The sequence below is a fragment of the Anas acuta genome, chromosome 3 (assembly GCF_963932015.1).
Source record: "Anas acuta chromosome 3, bAnaAcu1.1, whole genome shotgun sequence".
Taxonomy (NCBI): domain Eukaryota; kingdom Metazoa; phylum Chordata; class Aves; order Anseriformes; family Anatidae; genus Anas; species Anas acuta.
Window position 1 is genome coordinate 8484342 of NC_088981.1, and position 18180 is coordinate 8502521.

Below are 18180 nucleotides of genomic sequence, written 5' to 3' on the forward strand. Positions count from 1 at the left end.
CTCACTTCCACTTATTGGCTTGGTTACTTCCCTGAGAGAACAAAAGTTGGGGCTCCAAGCAGCAACTCCAAGATGAGGACACATAAATCTTCCTTGAGAACCGAACCTCAGGGGAAATCAAGATTTGAATTGCAAAACCCACTCCTGGAAGGTTTCTAGATAGAACAGCTAAGAACATCAGGGCTGCTGGCTGAGCTCATGCATCAGCAGAAAGGCTCCCAGGGAGGAGAGGAAGCTGTTCTGCGTGACTGGCATGCTTTGTCGGGGAGTCCCTGGATGTTTGGCATGAGAAGAAGCTGGAAAACCCTGCGGATCCCAAATCCTCCCTCCGTGCTATTGAAAGCTTATCAAGACAGTCCTGCAAAGCTGATGTTCTTGTGCTTTCTTGACAGCTTTCCATTCCCAGCAAGAATTCTTTGAGAGAAGAAACAAAGCTGTTCCCCAATGAACAAAAAAAAATGATTTTCAGTTTTTCTTGCATTGTTGTTTTTTCTCCTCTTGCTATTTTTCACAGTGACTGCAGGTGAAGCCAGAAACTCTATCTCATATAAATGAATCTAAACATTATGCTGATGCTCACCATAAAGATTCACACTTTGGGCTTATAAATAAGGCATCATGTCATAGTAAATCAATGTGATTTGAATCTCGCATTGCATAAGGTAAAGCAAAAGAACTCTGGCAAGTAAAACAGATGCAGCATGCTCTCAAAGTACCTAATTTAACAAAAATTAGGGCAATTCTACTGAAAAGAGTTTGTTAGCAATATTTTTTCCCCTTGCTGCCCATGTTTTTATTTGGTTTGTCTGTTTTAAAAAAGACATTTTACATTTGAAGTAGCAAATCCCGGAGTATGATGACTGCTCAGATGAAAAGGAAGTGGAAGTTATGTAAATATAACTATTTGCAGCTCAAAATGCAAATAATTATTTTGTGTTAACTACCCGGTTTGGTTGAAAAACATTCTGGCAGTTTCGAAGCGTCAGCTTTGCAGAGGAGCATGGCAAATGGTACGTGCAGCATCTAGTCCACGATCACATCGTGCGTTCCCTTCGCATGATGATGGCCAAACCTCGCCTCTTTGGCTGTGGAGAAGGGAGCACATCTCTGGGCTGACAGCTGCTCTTCAGCTTTGTAAAGAAGTGGAAGCTGCAGCAGGAGGAGAGTGGTCCCCAGCTTTTTGAGGAACCTTCAGGAACATTCACTGGAAGCCCGAGTCCCCTGGGGATGTGCAGGAGGTCAGCAGAGGACAGCTTGGGGTCAGGGAGCCTCCAGAGGGGTGCTGCTGCTGGTTACACCGTGTCATTGCGACAGCACAGGAAAAGATAAGGAGTGCAGGCCTAGGCAATTTCAAGATGTGAAATTGCATCCAAATTTTGCCGTGGTGCCTTTCATGTGCTTCATGACTAAAAAAAGGACAGGTTGCTTCCCAAAATAGCCTAAACTAACAGACTTGTCACCGCACAGCTGTTTGCAGACTCAGAGTTCAAGAGCAGCAGGGCTGGGCACGAGCTTCCAGCATGGATTCGTTATCAACTAGAGGAGAAAAAATAAATTTGGCAGCTGACTTAGGAGCACGCTGGGCCTGTTACATATCGCTCTGGTGCTGCTCTGGCTGGGTCATTGCATCCAGCTTTTGGCGTGATTTTCTAATTCAGAATTGTCATTCCTTATTGACAGGAGGTCCTTCTTTATCCCCTCTTCCTGGTGCTCTCTCCACATCATCGCTGGCCGTCAGTCACAATGCATCTTAAGTGTTTTTCCTGGTACATCTGCTGGTGGGGAACCAGCTGCAGATTCTCGGGGTGGCAAGAGTGAGAAGCACAACTCCACGGGCTGTGGGTGGTTGTGCAGGTGGTTTCTAAGCAGGAAAGCCTTGGAGAAAGGAGGACTGTGGAAGGGCTGCTTCTGCTCTCAGTTGGTCTGGCATGGACGGTCCCTGCCCTCCTCAACTCATTATTATCAGTGACTGCTCTGGAAAAGGGCAGTGTATATATCCCTGATATGATTTTACTCTAAGAACAATTTGTGATGGAACAAGCTGGTATTTGTGCCAGGATAGAGTCGAGGACAGCAATTTTAACATAGATTTTTGAGCTGCATGGGAAATAGTGCTTCTGTCTCTGCTTCGTGGGTCAGACAGCAGCAGAGACAGCTTCTGGAGCTTGTTTGGGTGCACGTACACTTCTCACCAACATGATTTTTGTGCATGAAGATTCAGGAGATCTTGCCTGCACCATTCACAAAGCAGAAACGCCAAAGCTGTTTTGGTAATGAGAGCAAACCTCCAACACAACCCCTTTTCCAGGGATGCTCAAGTGGCACATCCCTGGAGTGACACCAGACTTCTGAAGCAAATACTCTCATCCCAGGAGGTCGTGTCAGTCAGTTGTGACTCCTTGTTCCACAGCCCCTCTGGCCAGGGCTGCTCCTTTTGTCTGATTTGTCTCAGGACCTGAGTATGCTGAAGATTAGGCATTAAGCTTTTTGGCAGTAGTGTTTTTCGACACCAAGGCAGCCTTAAATCCATAAAACTAAATAAATCAATGAAAAAAAAAAAAAAAAAAAAAAGATTTTTATGGAGCCTCCAGGTGGAGCTAGTAGAGAGGGAGTTACACTGGGAGGACTTTTCCCCCTCAGTCTATGAGCCTGAAGAATTCAAATACTTGACCAAGAGAAAAATAAAAAGGCGAATCTTCCTCCACTTCTGTAATTACAAGCCTGGGGGGAGGGGAGGCTAGGAAACACTCAGCAGGAGAGGGGAGGTGTGGGTTACCCCATGTTCCCACAATGAAGAGGCAAGTCCACACTGGGTGGGCACCTTCCTCCAGCCAAGGGAGGAGAAGTCTGCATGAGGTGCAGATTCCCTTGGGCAAAAAGAATAAACCTCAGGCACACTTTGTGAATGGTACTTGAGATTAGGTTATAAATTCAGGGCGTGAGTTCTGCTCCTGGCTCTGCAGGAGACATCCTCTCCACCAGCAGCCAGATAACCTGGCTTTGCCCCTCATCTGCTTTTCCCAAACCAAGATGATAACATGGGGTGAGTGGTATCTAAAAGGTAGCTGATATTTGCAAAGTGAGCTGAAATCCTCAGCTGCAGGATGTTATTAAGGGTGCTGTCAGTTTCGTTCCAAAGACTTTGGTCGGAGACAGGGTGGCTGTGCACCAAGTAACACTGAAATATGAGATATACAGAGAGAAAGAAATATGGAGAAGTTAGACAGGTGAAGATGGCTATGTTATTTTTTCAGGCTTTTAAGGAAAAAACTATTATTATTATTATTATTATTTAAGAATTATTATTATTAATAATAATCATTCCCATTTTAATAATAATAATAATAATAATAATAATAATAATAATAATAATAATAATAATAATAATAATAATAATAATAATAATAATAATAATAAAAAAAGTGCCTTCCTGCAGCAGCAGCAGGAGAAGGCCCACGTGAAAAGCTCACCTCAGAAACAGCCAGGGGCCACCTCTGCAGGGCTGGGTCCTGGTGATATCACTGCACTGAAATACCCAGAGGATGGGGGGAGGCAGCTGGTGTGTTTCCAGCCATTCCCGTTTCTCTGTACGGCCGCAGGAGATGAGGTTGGCTTTTTTGGAAAGTGATTCATCTGTGTTTCGCACAAATAGAGAAATAATTAATACAGGCTGCACATAAGCAAGGCTCCTGTCTAGCACTATCCATCACTGCGAAACTGGGCATGGGTTAAATTAAGTTTCTCTTGAGCGCTCAGTCTGATAACAGTAAAATCCAAGCAAACATTTCATTTGCAGCAGCTGCTACAAAGCAATTCCCCCGAGTGCCCAGTGCTCCCCATAACCAAACCCCTGGCAGCACCATTGCTGGGCTGGTGGCAGGGGGCACAAATCTCCACCTGAAAATTTGGGGATTTCAGCTCAGCCAATTATTGTTCCCTTAGGAAGGCTTCTGTCACATATGAATCCTACAGTTACTCTGATTTAAATCCCATATTCGATGCCCATGCAAAATGCATCAGAAATTTATGTAACCCACCCGAAATCCACGTGAATATTTCAAAATAAAGATTAGGATTGTATTCTGGCAGATCATCACAAGTTTTCTGAAGCGTGAAGAGCTCTGTAGCAGTATTTCTGAATTCATGCATCCGGCTTTCACTGCTTTTATAAATTTCAGTTTGCCATTATAAAAACACAATAATTGTATATTGCCACACTGCTTGTCAGCAGCCAGTTGTTCACTAAAGTGTGTAATAATGGCATGCCTGCTTCTATCTCTGTTTCTTTATCTCTGTCCAGCACAGCATAAGCGGACATCTCCCTGGCACTGCCGGAGTTTGGAGGTGTGCCGGGAAGAGGATATTGTACTTCTGTACAGCAAAACCGACATTGCCTTCTGCTCTGCTTCAGCACTGGACACATACAACAAGAAGTGCACAGTCTCTAAAATACCATCCCATCCTCTGTCACCTATATATGCTTCTCTGTCAAGGTGGAGTGAAGAAAAGAGACCTATGTAATCATCTAGGCACGCGTGCCCTTTGCTGGAGGCAAGAGATGTGGCTTTGCTATCGCTGGGCTCCTGCATCAGTGGTGAGTGTCTAGGACAGCCTCGTGGACTAAGCTGTGCCAGCTCAGGATCTTATCCCCCTGTTTTTGCCAATTTTCTGCTTGTGTTGGAGCTCCTGCCCATCTTGAAGCTATACCAACACTCATGTTGTTCTGGAAGAGCAGACCTCAGTATCGTCTCCACAAAACATGTTCCTTTTCTTCAAGGATTTACAGGAGGCAATAGTCCTTCTCCAGCTGCCTAGGCTTATCTGTCACAGCTAGGGGTGTGCAACCATTGCTGAGTAATCACCTGCTTCTTTCTTCTTCCCACTCCAACCGTGGGACTGTCTGCCAGCAATGCTGCATAGATAGTGTGGCAAAAATAAAATATGGGAAAGGATGAGTGGACACGCATGTATGTATGTGCATGTATCTGGGCATCAGATGACTTTTGGCAGCATCCAAGCCTGATTGCCATTGTGAGCCTTGTTTGAGGGAGCTGGTTTGTGGTTGTCTGAATGAATGTTCTCACTGCAACTGTAGTGTGCAACATTTCCCTGATTTTCTAGTCTGTACTGTGTCTAGTCATAAATTAGAAACACCTACTTAACTGCAAAAGTCTTTGTAAATGGTAAAGTCCATGTATTTTGATCATGTTCAGAACCTTTGCTTGGGAAAACAGAAAATTTTGCACAAGGAGTCACTAGCTGGGGTTGCCTTTGCCACTCACCTTGGAAAGGGAAGCTTTCCTGCAGTGCTGTGACTGTTTTTGCTAGAAGGACCTGGCTTTCTACTCACCATGTTCTTCCCAGAAGAAATCCTCTTTGATTTGCAGTACCTTGGGAAAGCAGCACATCAGGCGTCAGGGTGTTTTTTTTTGAGGCTTTCTTCTCCTTCGCCAGCCTCCCATCTCTTTGCTCTCACTCAGGTTCCCAAGCTCTGGCTCTCCGAGCTTTGTTTTCTTTAATAGCAGGGTGCCGTGTATCTGTTTGTCTTTCTGTCATCCCACGCACACACACACGCTGTTTTCATGTTGCTTGCCACATGTGTGGGTCTGGCACTCAGGTTTTCTCTATAATACACCAGCCAAGAATTTGAGCCAAAGAAGATGAAGCTTTTCCCTCAGATGCTTGCTGATTCACTTGGTCTGCTGGCTTTGCTCTTCACTCCCTGCTTTTGGGCCATCTCTGGGGCTTTGCCACACGAGCTGGGTGTTGCGTTGGCCACCGTGCCTGGATCTGGGCCCATCCACATTTCCTCCGCTTTCTTGGGTGCTCCATGAGCCAGGAGCACCATCAGACACAGGGAGACAATGAAGGAGGTGGGCTTGGAAGGCCCTACAGACTTCTTTTTGTCCTTCCACCCCTCTTCAACCTTCCCCTTCTGGCTTCTGAGCAGTAGACCAGAAGAAATTATGTTCTCTACTAACCCCATGGAGCTTCCCTGGCTTGCTGGCTGGGGAGAGCTAGCAGTGAGGGGAAGAGGACCTAGCAGTGAGGGGAAGAGGACCTTTCCAAAGTCATCTGTGCTCCTGCATTTTGGAAATGTAGACCTTATGGGTTTTTGAGTCTGCTTGGCACTGACAATCAAGGGAGTCTTTGTGCAAAACAGGGAGCAGGCCTGTCACGCCTGTGGTGAAAGAAAATGGCGGAGGGCCGGAGCTGTGGGGGAGGCTGGTAAGGCAGAGCTGCTCCTCGTCTCCACCACGTATCTGTCAGAGTTTGTCTTCACTGAACAGAAAAGGCTCAAGCTGCTTGCCCTCAGTCTTTGTTATGGCAGAAGAGGGAAGCAAGTCCTCACCACACCCTGCTTTTGCCTGTTCTGGGCCCTTCTTGCCATGAGCCACGTGGCCGCCTTGTCACCTCAGTGGGGAGATCATTTCTGGATGTTCCTGTAGAAGCACTCTGTAAAGTTACTCATGCATTATAAATATGCATAAGAAACAAAGTAAACAATGAAAAATAGCTGCTGTTTTTCCATGTGGATGTCCAGGTGTCCAGGCAGTACCTAAGATTACAGGCAGAGTGATAACTGCAGGGAGGGACAACGTCTTTTATTGTAGCTGCTGATGCATTTGGAAAAATCAGCCTCTGTTAGGCAAACAGGTCTTCACAGAGAGAACAAATCCTCTTTTTTTCTTCTTCCCAAGTAGATTATTTGTTTTAGTAATAAAGCAAATACAAATCTCTGAGGGGAAAAAAATATATATGGTTTTATATAGGCAATAACAGGAACGGAAAGACCTCGAGGTCACGCAGGGAGAGGGAGCAGGACTTCTCCCGAACAGACCGGGTTCACACACGTCACTTGGCTCAGCCGCCTCCTCGGAGCTGCGTGACGCACGGGGAGATGGTGGCATTACAACACAGCCCTGGCAAAGCAAATACACAGCTTGTTTGCCTTAAGCTGAGGTGGGGAGCCATGCTGAGGGATGGAGGTTCCTGCTTGGGGCAGCAGTCTGGTGACAACGAGGGCTGACGGTGGGGTTCTGGATGCGTGCAATGGATCAGCTGTAGGTGTGTGAGTATGGTGGTTTTACTAGACCCAGTACAGTGAGGACTGCACTTGAGGTCCACCAGGCACCTCAGACCTGCCTTGGATCCATTTGGATCCAGTAAGGCTTCTGTAAGTCACACCGCACCTGAGCTGATCAAGCCCATGATAAAAATGCCCATGCAGACTTTGCAGCTAAGGAAGTTTTGTGCAGGCACCGGAGACATCTCATAAAAACAACACATGGTCCCAGATGATTAGTCTCTCTCGTGCTAAAGAAAGCTGCAAGAAGAGATCAGACAGATGGGCTTTCCACCAGGAGGCCAGCATGACAAATGCACCAGAAATGAAGAGCGTGTCACCTCTCTCCAGTATAAAAAAATAAACAGATTTTCTCCTCTGTAGGTCATCCCAGACTTCTTTCGCACTCAGCATGACAACAGTGAGTCTCTCGCAGATCTTCACCCGGATTCTGTCACATCCCTGCCCACGGCCAGCCACCACCACAAACCAGAGGCCAGTCTTTACCACAAACACATGGCAGGCACAGCTCTAGAAGAGGAAAAATACCTGTGGATGCACATACATGTTGGTTCCAGAGGGACTACTGCCTCTCCTAAGTCCTTGGAAGAAAGGGATGTGGTTTTGTCAGAAGAATACTAAGGTTTCTTCTTCCAGAAGGGTAACATGAGTGTTGGTATAGCTTCAAGGTGGGCAGAATTTTTAAACAGACACAAAAAGTGTGAAAGGAAAAATAACAATTTTCCCTCTATGCCTAATAGACATGTGTTGGAATAAATAACTTAATTAAAGTCTCCATTAATGAAGTGACCGTGTTCTGGTCTGGTTTTGATACTCTCTGGCCTAACTGTCAATGGCAAGATCAGGCCACGTTGCTCAGAGCTTTATCTTGTTGGGTCTTGAAACCAAGGGTGGACACTGGGCAGCCTCTCTGGGCAACATCCTCCAGTGCTTAATTAATCTGGTAGTGATTTTTTCTCCCCTAATACCTAGTGAGAACCTCCTCTGTTTCAATCCATATCTGTTGTCTCTTGTGCCCTTGCTGTGCATCCGTAAGACAGCGCCTGCCTCTGTCTTCTCAGAGCCTCCTTGTACGTGTTGGTAGATGACTTTTAGGTTCACCTCAAGCCTCCTCTTCTTCAAGCAGAACTAGTCCAGCCTCTCCTCATACACCATCTTGGTGGTCTCCCCTGTGCTCTCTCCAGTTCGTTAACATTGTTCTTGATTCAGGGGCCCCAAAACTGGGTGCAGCATTAAGACAATTCATAACAAGTGCCAAGGAAAGCGGAACATCACCTCCCTCTATCAACTGGCTGTTGGTGTGACCTAAAAGTGACAGATACTCAGGGAGAACAAATCTCTCATGCAGCGTTCTGGGTTTTGTCTGAAATGGGTGTTAGCAGCTAAAAATCATTAGGAGAAGAGTAAGCATTTGGCAGAAATTATAGGCCAGACTTGTCTCGTTTAGATCCCACCGCCAAATTTGACTTCATGTTTCACCTCCCAGATGGGACCAACAGTTTTAACCAACAGTTAAAATGTTTTGTGCAGGTTGTGCAGGAAGAGGTGCAGTTTACCTGAAGCCAGCCAACAGCACCCAAACTAGAGGTGCCTCTTGAACCACGAGGTGTCCCCACAGGGCAGCTACATGGGCTTGGGAAGTACACAGAGGGAAGCCACAGAGGAGGGAGGACTCAGCCCTGCAGGGTTGGACGTGCAGATCTACCTCTTGATATTTCAGAGATTTTTTATTTTTTTATTTATTTTTTAAGGGGAATAATGTTTTCATTTTGTATTATGGTGGAAGTGGTGCTCCCCTTTCACTTGGAGAGAAAAATACTCAATCTTTTCCAGTCTCCCTTGGATTCCTAACAAGGGTAGGTGAAACACAGGTGCAGGATAAAGCAGAATGTGTCATTTGCCTTGTCCTCCGCTGTTCCCAGAGCCCTGGTGTCTCCAGGTGGCAGCCAGGCAGAGGCAGGGAAGTGATCTGAAGAAATGATGCTCCTTGGCTAAACAGTAACTTCACAAGAAGTGATCATTTTGGTGCAGAAATTTTCCATGACATTTCCCATTCTTCTGATCCAAAGAGCAAAAAGGTGGGGTAAGGCTATTTAACTCCTCAAGGAGATTATAGTAAGTGGGTCTTGAGTGTTTTTGAGTAGGTTCCTGCAACTGTATGGCTATTTCTACAGGGTGAGATTAGGAGAGGTTCCCTTTGTGTCCCAGATTATGCAGGAGGTTGGGCACCTTCCTAAGCAATTCAAACCCTCTCATGGAAAGAGGACAGCAGAAGCAAGAGCTCTTTGTTAAGCTCTGAGCTACTTGATAGGCACAACCAAAAGCACCACTGCTATGTGAAACTAGCCCTTCCTTTCTTTTCCTTTTCATCCAAGCACTGAAACAAAATGCTTCATTTTGATTCACAGAGAAGCCTTTGATGTTGGATGAAAAACCCAGACATTTAATTTATTTTTGGTGAGAGGAGGAAAAACGGTGCCCCATATTCATGCTTCTGCACTTCCATACCTCACTAACTAGCCCTTCCTCCATTCCTGGTATTAATTTAATGAGTTTGTTATCCTAAAACATAACGAAGATTTGGGCTGGTGTTGATGCTCTTCAGCACTGACTATTTCCCCTTCCAGAGTAAAGAAGCTGATGGAAGGAAACTGAGCAAAACCTGACTGAAAAATATCTGTCTGCTGAAGCCTCTCTCCAAACCTACAGGCTAGCTGCTTTAAGACATGGCTCTGAGTAACCTGTGCTGAATAAAGTCCTTGGGTTTTTAACCAGGTCTTTAACCTGGATAATGACCTTGGTCATGCAATGAGGGACTGCAAGTAACCCCTTATCTTGGGATTTGGCATGGAAATTGCTGACGATGTGTTCAGCGAAAGCAGAGCTGGATGGTGTGTGCAGGGTGACTGCCCTCCAGTATTTGCTGTGGGCCTGACAGAGGTACCCAAGGCTGAAGAGCTGCTGCAGCTCCTCTTCCAAATCGCTGATGGTCTTGTTACAAAGCATCAATGACACTGCCAAAACCCTGGGAACTGACACGTGTCCCTCATGAAGCACCCAAACTATATTCAGATGTTCATCAACACAGCTGTTACCCATATACCTGATTCCTAACTATGCCTGGTGCAGAGAGAATCTGGGCAAAACTGCTTGAATTCTGTGGGAAAAAAAGGAAGTGTCAGAAATATTGTCTGCAAAGTTCACATACTTACTGTGCTCTACATACCTTTATCAAAAATGCCAATCAAAAAATGAAATACGTCAGCAGTGAGAGATGAGCTGCCGTGTTCCGGAATATGCTATCCATTAAAGACATATGGCTTATTACATTTTTTTTCACGTAATGAGCCGCCTGATTCCCGAAAGGTCCACAAAGGCGCTGACGAAGTCCACACCTACTTGGGCACAAATTTTCTCCCAAGGCAATGAGAGAGATACTTGAGCAAATAAATTGGAGCCTGACTCACAGCGCTCCTACGACTTTCTTGGCCCATTATGCGGGCAGCGCTGCGGGGGGTACAAGGAAATGGTCAGGGAAGTGACTGCAGAAGAGCCATCCATCCACGTGTATCTTCAGGCACACAGTTAAACAAACAGAAGAGTGGCAGAAGAAGTCATAAATGATTACTCAAAGTTTACCTTGGCTCTTTTATTTAAATGAGCTGGAAAGGTAAATGTTGGGGTAACATGGCACAGACTGGCTTCTGGATACTTTTTTTAGGAAGATCCAACTGCAAAAAATCAATGAACCAGAAAAAAAGGTCAAGTGACCTTAAAATGAAAATCAATGCCGCAAAGATGCAACCTGATCAAAGCTGTCTTGTGGTTTCCCAATGAATTTTGCTATAGATTTTGACTGGGGTTTGGTCATGGACTTCAATAAAAGCACGGCCAGGCACAGAATCAATGCTTCTTCTCACCCTTATTCTCAGTCCATTATGTACTATTGATAGCACCACGTATTTTTCATCATGACAAGTATTTATCTTCCCCCGGTTACTTCACGAACTTCTTAAGATACCTTTTGCCTGTCCAGCAGGTAGACATTGTTCTGCCCAGATAACTTATTTTTTAAGAGAGCTGTACTGAGACCTCTCGTCTTCAGTCCTAGCATCCTTCCTCAGCCTTCCTTTTCTTTTAGCATTCTGTGCCATTATCTTCTAATTGTTTCAGATGAAAGATATGTTCTTTTTCCATGATTTTTGTTTCTGGTTTAAGAAGCACTGAGAATACTGTGTTTTGTGGATGTTTATTAACAAAAAGAGCTTTCCTAACTTTTTCTCTCAACAGAAGGTGTGTTTTTGACTCTAGCACAGGCTAACCTACTTTTTGGAAGTGAAGGAAACTAGTTGGGAAGAGTGATTAACTGCATGAACGTCAAGAGAGGGGAGACAGGAGAAAATGAGGAGGTGAGCCAAATGAAGCAGTAGCCTGAAGCTCACAAGAAGAGTGGCTGAACACCAAAAAGAGAAGACGCGAAAAGGAAATGTGCAACTGCTGTAGAAAAGCAACCTGTCTGGGAGGGAGGATGTGAAGGTCACCTCAGCTTATGAGGAGCTGATGAAGTGGTGGTGATAGAAGGAGAGGGAGGAAAGCCAGGCTGGTCTGAGGGAGAATCCGAGTGTGGGAGAAGGGGGATATAGGCAGAAATAGGGAGAAATCAGGTCCCCAGAGAAAGAAGGACGGATTAGTAAGGAAAAAGCAGGAGGGGAGAAGGGACAGAAGGTGGTGGTGGGAGGCAGATGTAGAGAAGAGATGGGTGTTTGGAGATGTGGGGTGGATGGAGCCCATCCCATCGCCCAGCCCAGCACTTAGGCAGGTGCGAGATCTGAGGCCGCGCCACCATGCCTGATGCCTGAAGGAAGCTGGCAGAGGACCAGGATTCAGCAAATGCCGTGACCAGACAGCTGCGAGTGCACGTGGCATGAGAAGTGCCTTTGCCACGAGGTGCCTCTGCTGTGTTTGCTTTGGCGAGGCAAATGAGCGTAACTGCAAAAAGCAGAACACGAGTGGCAGCCAGCCAGCCTGCCTGGGAGGGGTTTATGGAGGGGGGGGGTTATCTCGCCCCGCTGGAGTTGCATCATGTAGGCAGGGACAAAAAAAAAATATTGCTCAGGCAACTCTGATTTTCAGGGCAAAAGCCTGAAAGCCTCAGGAGGAAATCCTGTAGAGCAGAAATCAAGACGGAGGCACTGGCAGCTGGGGAGTGTGGAGCCTGGAGGTGATCCAGGGTGCAGAGTTTATGAATTTCTGTGAAATACCCATGAAAGGGGCAGTTCCTCACACCACCACTGAGCCAACACTTTTGGTTAAGGCGTGTCCATGTCACCACCAAGACCTCATCATGGTGGGACACGTCTGGGCACCCAGCAAGGACCCGCTGCTGCCAGCTCTGGCTTGTTTGGAAATTCACCTGCAGCAAAAGCACATCCTGCTGCACATTTGCATACCTGCAAGAAGAGGCTTTTCTTTCCTTTTCAGGCATCTACTAGCTAAAAAGTTTTATCCGAGCCCGTGAGCTGACCTCCCAGAAGTCTGGAAAGCAGGTGGTTTCCCGAAAGTGTGCTCATTACATCAAATGGGCACAGCGCTCTGGTACTTAGACTTAAAGGCTTCTCCTCCATTTATAGCACTTGACTGAATCAATATGATAAAGACAAACGGGCCAAATGGCCGTTTCCCTTTCAGACTCCCCTGAGTGCACACATTTGTGTTAGCTTTTGTACATGAGCACAGTTCTTCAGAGATTTCTGACGTTTGTGTGAGAGGGGGAAAGCAGCAAATCGTCAGTCCCCACCTCCCCTGATTCCACCAACCTGAGGAAGACACAGGGGGTGAATTTCCACAGTCCTGTTCATCCCCTCAGAGTTACTCTTTTGGCATCTTTGTGTAGCTGTGTAATCACTGCCGAAGTCAAGCTGTTGCCGCTTCTCCACAGAACTGCCAAATACAAAGGAGATAGAAATTAACAGCGATTGCCTCCAGTGCCTATCAGGGTATTGTGAGTGCAGCCCTCACTTTCCAGGTGTTTCTTTTTCTCCTGTGGTTTTCTAATGACTGCCCTGAATTTGCCTCTTTAGAGGAGAGGCCAACAATTGCTCTCACTGTTCTGCAGGTGATCAAAAATTTTGTCTACACAGAAAGCTGCAACTGGTGCTTTATTGAAGCATGTTACAAATACAGAAACCGAAATCATCCTGCCAGCGGTGAGAGGAGTGGTTCGGGTCTATCTGCCTGGGCAGTTTCACTCAAAGGCATGTGACAGCCCTTCCTGAGCAGTCACCGAGCAGACGAGGAGAAGAAACGCAATAGCCAAGAGCCTATAAATCAATCTGCAGGCATTAAATGGGAGCTAGAAGAGAAGGGTAGGTGCTGCCATGCTATTTATAAATTATGCCATCCTTACACGATTAAGGCCATCCCAAACAGAAGCAGGGCACGAGCTCAAGGTCTCACCCACCCCCAGCACCGTGCACTGCAGCAGCTCCACACCACTCAGCCACTGCACTCCAGGGAAAAGGAGCCTGCATCAGGCCCAGGGCAAAGCAGGAGTATTGAGATAAGTGTTAATATTTAATGGCACGGGCTCACCAGCGTGCCAATACATGCAACATTGGAGGCCTGAGCTCATGCGCTGGGCTCCATCCACGGAGTGCACATGCTGTCCTGTCAAGGACGAAGTCTCACACTGTAGAAAGTACCAAAGTCCCTTTGATAAGATGAATTGGCTCAGCACTGCTGTCTCAGATGAAAAGAAAAAGAAAAAGAAAAAGAAAAAGAAAAAGAAAAAGAAAAAGAAAAAGAAAAAGAAAAAGAAAAAGAAAAAGAAAAGAAAAGAAAAGAAAAGAAAAGAAAAGAAAAGAAAAGAAAAGAAAAGAAAAGAAAAGAAAAGAAAAGAAAAGAAAAGAAAAGAAAAGAAAAGAAAAGAAAAGAAAAGAAAAGAAAAGAAAAGAAAAGAAAAGAAAAGAAAAGAAAAGAAAAGATCAAGGAAGGTATAAAAGATTTCTAGGACTGGGTTCCTGCTCGGGCTCTCACCAGCACACAGCCCAGGCTCCAGCCTGGGTTACGCTGCAGTGAACCCAAGCACCTCCCAAGCAGCGATGCTGCAAGGTGCATTGCCTATCTGCCACCCCTTGGGGTAAAGTCACTTTTCCATGGAAAAGCCTGTGGAGCTCGCTTAAGCTTCCTTAAAGAACAGAGAAACTAAAACTACCTGCCCTGAGCCAACCACCTAGGCGCTTGTAAAGCACTGCCAGCAGTCATAAGTTCCCTGATGTCACCGCTGCCAAAAATACCTGGCATGGCTTCAAGAGGGAGGGCAGGTGGTGGAAGACGTTGTCAGAAAGGAGAAGGTGTTTTTGGTGCCTTTCCCAGGGAGCTGTTTAACTGGCTGCAGTGCCAGACGGGGTACAAAGGAGGAGATTCGAGGTGCTGAGACAATTACAAGCTAACGAAGTCTTGGCCGAGGCAGGAGGTGGCACTAGGAGACCTGGTTTAGTGATGGGACTCGGGAGGTCAGGTGGGGCTTGGTGATCTTGAAGGTCTTCTCCAACCTAGGTGATTGTAGGTATCTCATGTCAGGAGGCTGCCCAAGTACAAGTAAAAAGGCACATCTGGAAAAAATGGCAAGGAAGTCTGTATTTTAAGCTCACTGTCCGGGGACAAGCCACTCCACAACATGGGTCATGAGCACTCTTAGCCTTGGCTGTTGCCCACAGGACTTTTTCAAGAAGCTGCCCAAAAGCGACAAATCAATTTTATTGTCCTGTTTCACTCTGTGAAGCGTCTGCCTCTCTGCCATGCCCCTACCCACACATGAGCATCCTTCATCCTTCCTCCTGCTTGCCCCCTGCTGCTTCTCCATTTGCAGGAGCAGTGTCCAAACCCAGGAGCAGGCAATGAGCAGACGTTGCATTACTGCTGCTCGAGATTTCTGCATCGTCTTAGGTGGGCGGCCATCCAGGGCGGACTGCGGTTTGGGAGAGGTGGTAGCCTCGGAGGCTGAGCAGAAGTCACAGCGACAAAGAGGTGTCTGCTAGAATCACACCCCGATGGCTGCCCCTCCTCTACGGGGGCAGGAAATGTTGCTGTACGCTGGGTACGTGCTGTACGTTTCAGTCCGAAAAAGCAACGCGGAGCCTCGCAGATGCAGGGTGCTTTTGGAAAGGAAGACCCAGAGGCACGTGTCTGAGGATGTGCCTTGCAGGTCTGTCTTACGGGGAGAGGCGAATCTCTCAGTGGGTCTCATTATGGGCTGGATTTACAAGACGGTTGTTTTATTGCAGGAAAAAAAATACCGTGCTTAGCAGGAAAAACTCCTGGTAGACTGGCAGGAAAGCACGGAGCAGAGAGGCAATGAAAAGATTTAAAACTTCAGCATTGTTATGGCTACAATTCCTCTTGGTGCTCACAGCTTTGTCCTTGCGTCATGCGTAACGCCTATATGGCAAAAGCTTGCGGGCTGAAATAACTCACTTTCTCCGAATTTTACAGCAGGAACTGGGTCCGGTCCCTGCAGTTGTTAATGTGACTCAGTTGCGTGCTTATACCCTCATTCACAAGATTAGGAAATGAGTTCTCTATAACTGAGATTACCGACCACTTAGTTTTCATTTATCTGGAAATGAAAAGCTGTTAGCAAAGTTAACAGCAGCTGAATATCAGAAGAACAATATACGGCAAGAATTGCTGACATACATTTAGTGGCTGTCCCCAGTAAAGTATTTGAAGAAGGCAGCTGGATAAAACCAGACCTAAAAATAGCACTTCTTAAGAACTGATGACAATAGACATGCTGTCTCCTGCGCTAGGAAAATGTGCTAGAGGTTCATTGTCATGTTTATTATTTAACCACAGGACAGCAACTCACAGCCACTGGAAATACTCCACTTAAATCCCAGCGTGCTGCTGAGTCCAACAAGAATATATTTTTAAGAAGGTGTAGAAAGAGGGGTGTGAGGAATTGCAAACCATTGCATTATCATAGGCTTGGGGGGAAAAAAAAAAAGGCATGGAGACATTCAGATGGCCAAAGCTCCCCCCAAAACACTTACAGGAAAGATTTAATGTGAGGGATGCACTGCCAGACTCCTTGTCTGTCATCCCTCCTGCCTGGCCAGGCTCGTACAGCAACAGGGCATTAACTTCCCTTCCCACCAAGCCTTGCTGCCTGGTCTGGCATTTAGCTCTGAAGCATCCCATGCCCCCGCAAAGTGAAAGCCCTGAGCTAATTTCTATTTGCTGTTTGTGCTGGAACTTCAACGTGCCTAGCAACCCTGGGTGTTTTTTTTCCATGCTGGTTTACCATTATTTATACGTGTTTGTAGGAGCAGATGCAAACATGCAAAAATTCCCCCTGGAGCTTTGCCAGCAATTTACCCACAGAAGGGACTTGGATCCTGTGCTTGGGATTACCCCTGACCATCTTTGCTGTGCTGGTGCAAAACCAGGCTGCTTTGGACCTTTCCCTCCGGGGATTTTGGAGAGGTTCCTCCTGCAAACGCATCTTCTTGGTGAGGGACCGGGCAGCCTGCGTTAGGCACAGCTTTCTGATTGTCCTGTCCAGGACAATCCTGCCTGGGAAGAAGGTCTCCAGCCACGCCGCTGAGTGGGACACTCTGAAGGGCTGGGACAAAGTCCGGTGTTGCTGATGCAATTGCAGCAGAACTGCAGGTTTTACGGAAGCAGCAGATATTTTAAATTCTGATATTTTAAATCTGATATTTTAAATAAAAATAAACAAATCTGAAATCTTAAATCCTGATATTTTAAATTCTGTCTCCATGTTTTCGACTTGCTAACACACTTTTTGTTATACATCTCCGTTCCTGGTTTGGTGCTGGGTCTATAAACCATCTAAACCCTCTCAAGCTTCAGAGGAGGTGGCTCAGAAATGAGCAGCTGGACCTGTGTTTTAGCAGAAACTCCAAATCAGGATCTGAGCATCCCATGTGTGGGAGAAGAGCGATTTGAATTTAGATGGCCGCTGTAGCAGTTCTCTGACCTTGCAGCTGCCGTGCTTTAGGGCTTGGTATGGCTTCTGTCCTCTGCAGGGTGCAGTCCAGCCAGCACGAGGGCTATGAGGGAGGCTTTTCTGCTCTTCCCCAAAATGTTGTGTTACCCAGAGGGCTGCAGCTGTGGAAGACACGGACACCACAGCCCACACACTGGTGCAACAGGGCCAGCACCAACATGCGTGAAAGCCAACCATGCTGCAGCCCATAAAGCAGAGAATATCTGGGAGGAGGAGATGGAGAGGGAAGAGACCTTGCAGATGAAAAGGATGGAGCTGCCCGGGAAAAACAGAGAAGGAAAGCACAGTGTGCTTCTCTGTGCTGGCCGCACCCAGGATGTGACTGTTCATCTGCAGCTACAGCAGTAGAAAGTGTTTTGAGCTTGAGCTGTGAGGTTCCTTTGCCCCAGTCCACCCAGCCTGCATCCTGCCGCAGCATCTCCCAGATGCTTAGACAGGTGTGGGCAGCAGGGCATGAAGAAATCTTTATATCTTCTTGTTTTAATATGAGATTACAAGCCATGCAAACATGTATTCATCTCTAACCCAGGAAATGCTTGTATACACAAACACACATACATAGACGCGTGTATTTATACACAAGCACCTCTTCGCCATGCAGAAACCTGGTGCTTCATCCTACTGAACCCACACTTTCTCCTAAAAAAGCTATGGCTGCAATCCAGGCTCTAGTTGCTTTGTTGTTGGAGGCATCCACGCTCATCCTGTCCCCTCCATTAACTGTCTGGCTGTGGGGCTGCCACTCAGTTTTATCCCACAGCTTTTACAGGCTCCCCCAGCAAAACTCCCCATTTCGTGAGGAAAGTCCTTCCTCAGGCCTCTCATCCACCAACGCAAAAAGGTGACCACAGAGGACTTTGGCACCTCTCCTTGCCCGAAGCACTGTTCTGGGGAAGGGCCACGTGTCTGGGCTGAAGGAGATGGAGTCCCAGTTTCCACCAGCCAGGGTCAAGCCACTCTTCCTGATACTGCCAGCTGGGCATACTGGTTTAGCTGGGTTTTCCACATTCTTCTACCTATCACGGGTTCCCCTGGTGAAGTAGCTCTGCTTTTGCCCTGG

At 46.6% G+C, this 18180-nt stretch overlaps 2 long non-coding RNA genes across 3 annotated transcripts; one reads left to right on the forward strand and one right to left on the reverse strand.

Annotated features, from left to right (window-relative positions):
• Positions 1–2068: 2068 nt before the first annotated feature.
• On the reverse strand, positions 2069–14193 carry LOC137853332 (uncharacterized). Of its 2 annotated transcripts, none has more exons than XR_011094400.1 (4): positions 13494–14193; positions 12904–13027; positions 3471–3633; positions 2069–2455 (listed from the first exon to the last, which is right to left on the reverse strand). It is a non-coding gene; the product is annotated as an uncharacterized lncRNA (long non-coding RNA). The 2 variants fall into 2 exon arrangements; XR_011094399.1 differs by having other exon boundaries at positions 5283–13027; positions 13494–13836.
• LOC137853331 (uncharacterized) lies at positions 14193–16844 on the forward strand. The gene is made up of 2 exons (XR_011094398.1): positions 14193–15293; positions 16414–16844. It is a non-coding gene; the product is annotated as an uncharacterized lncRNA (long non-coding RNA).
• The last annotated feature ends 1336 nt before the right edge of the window (positions 16845–18180 follow it).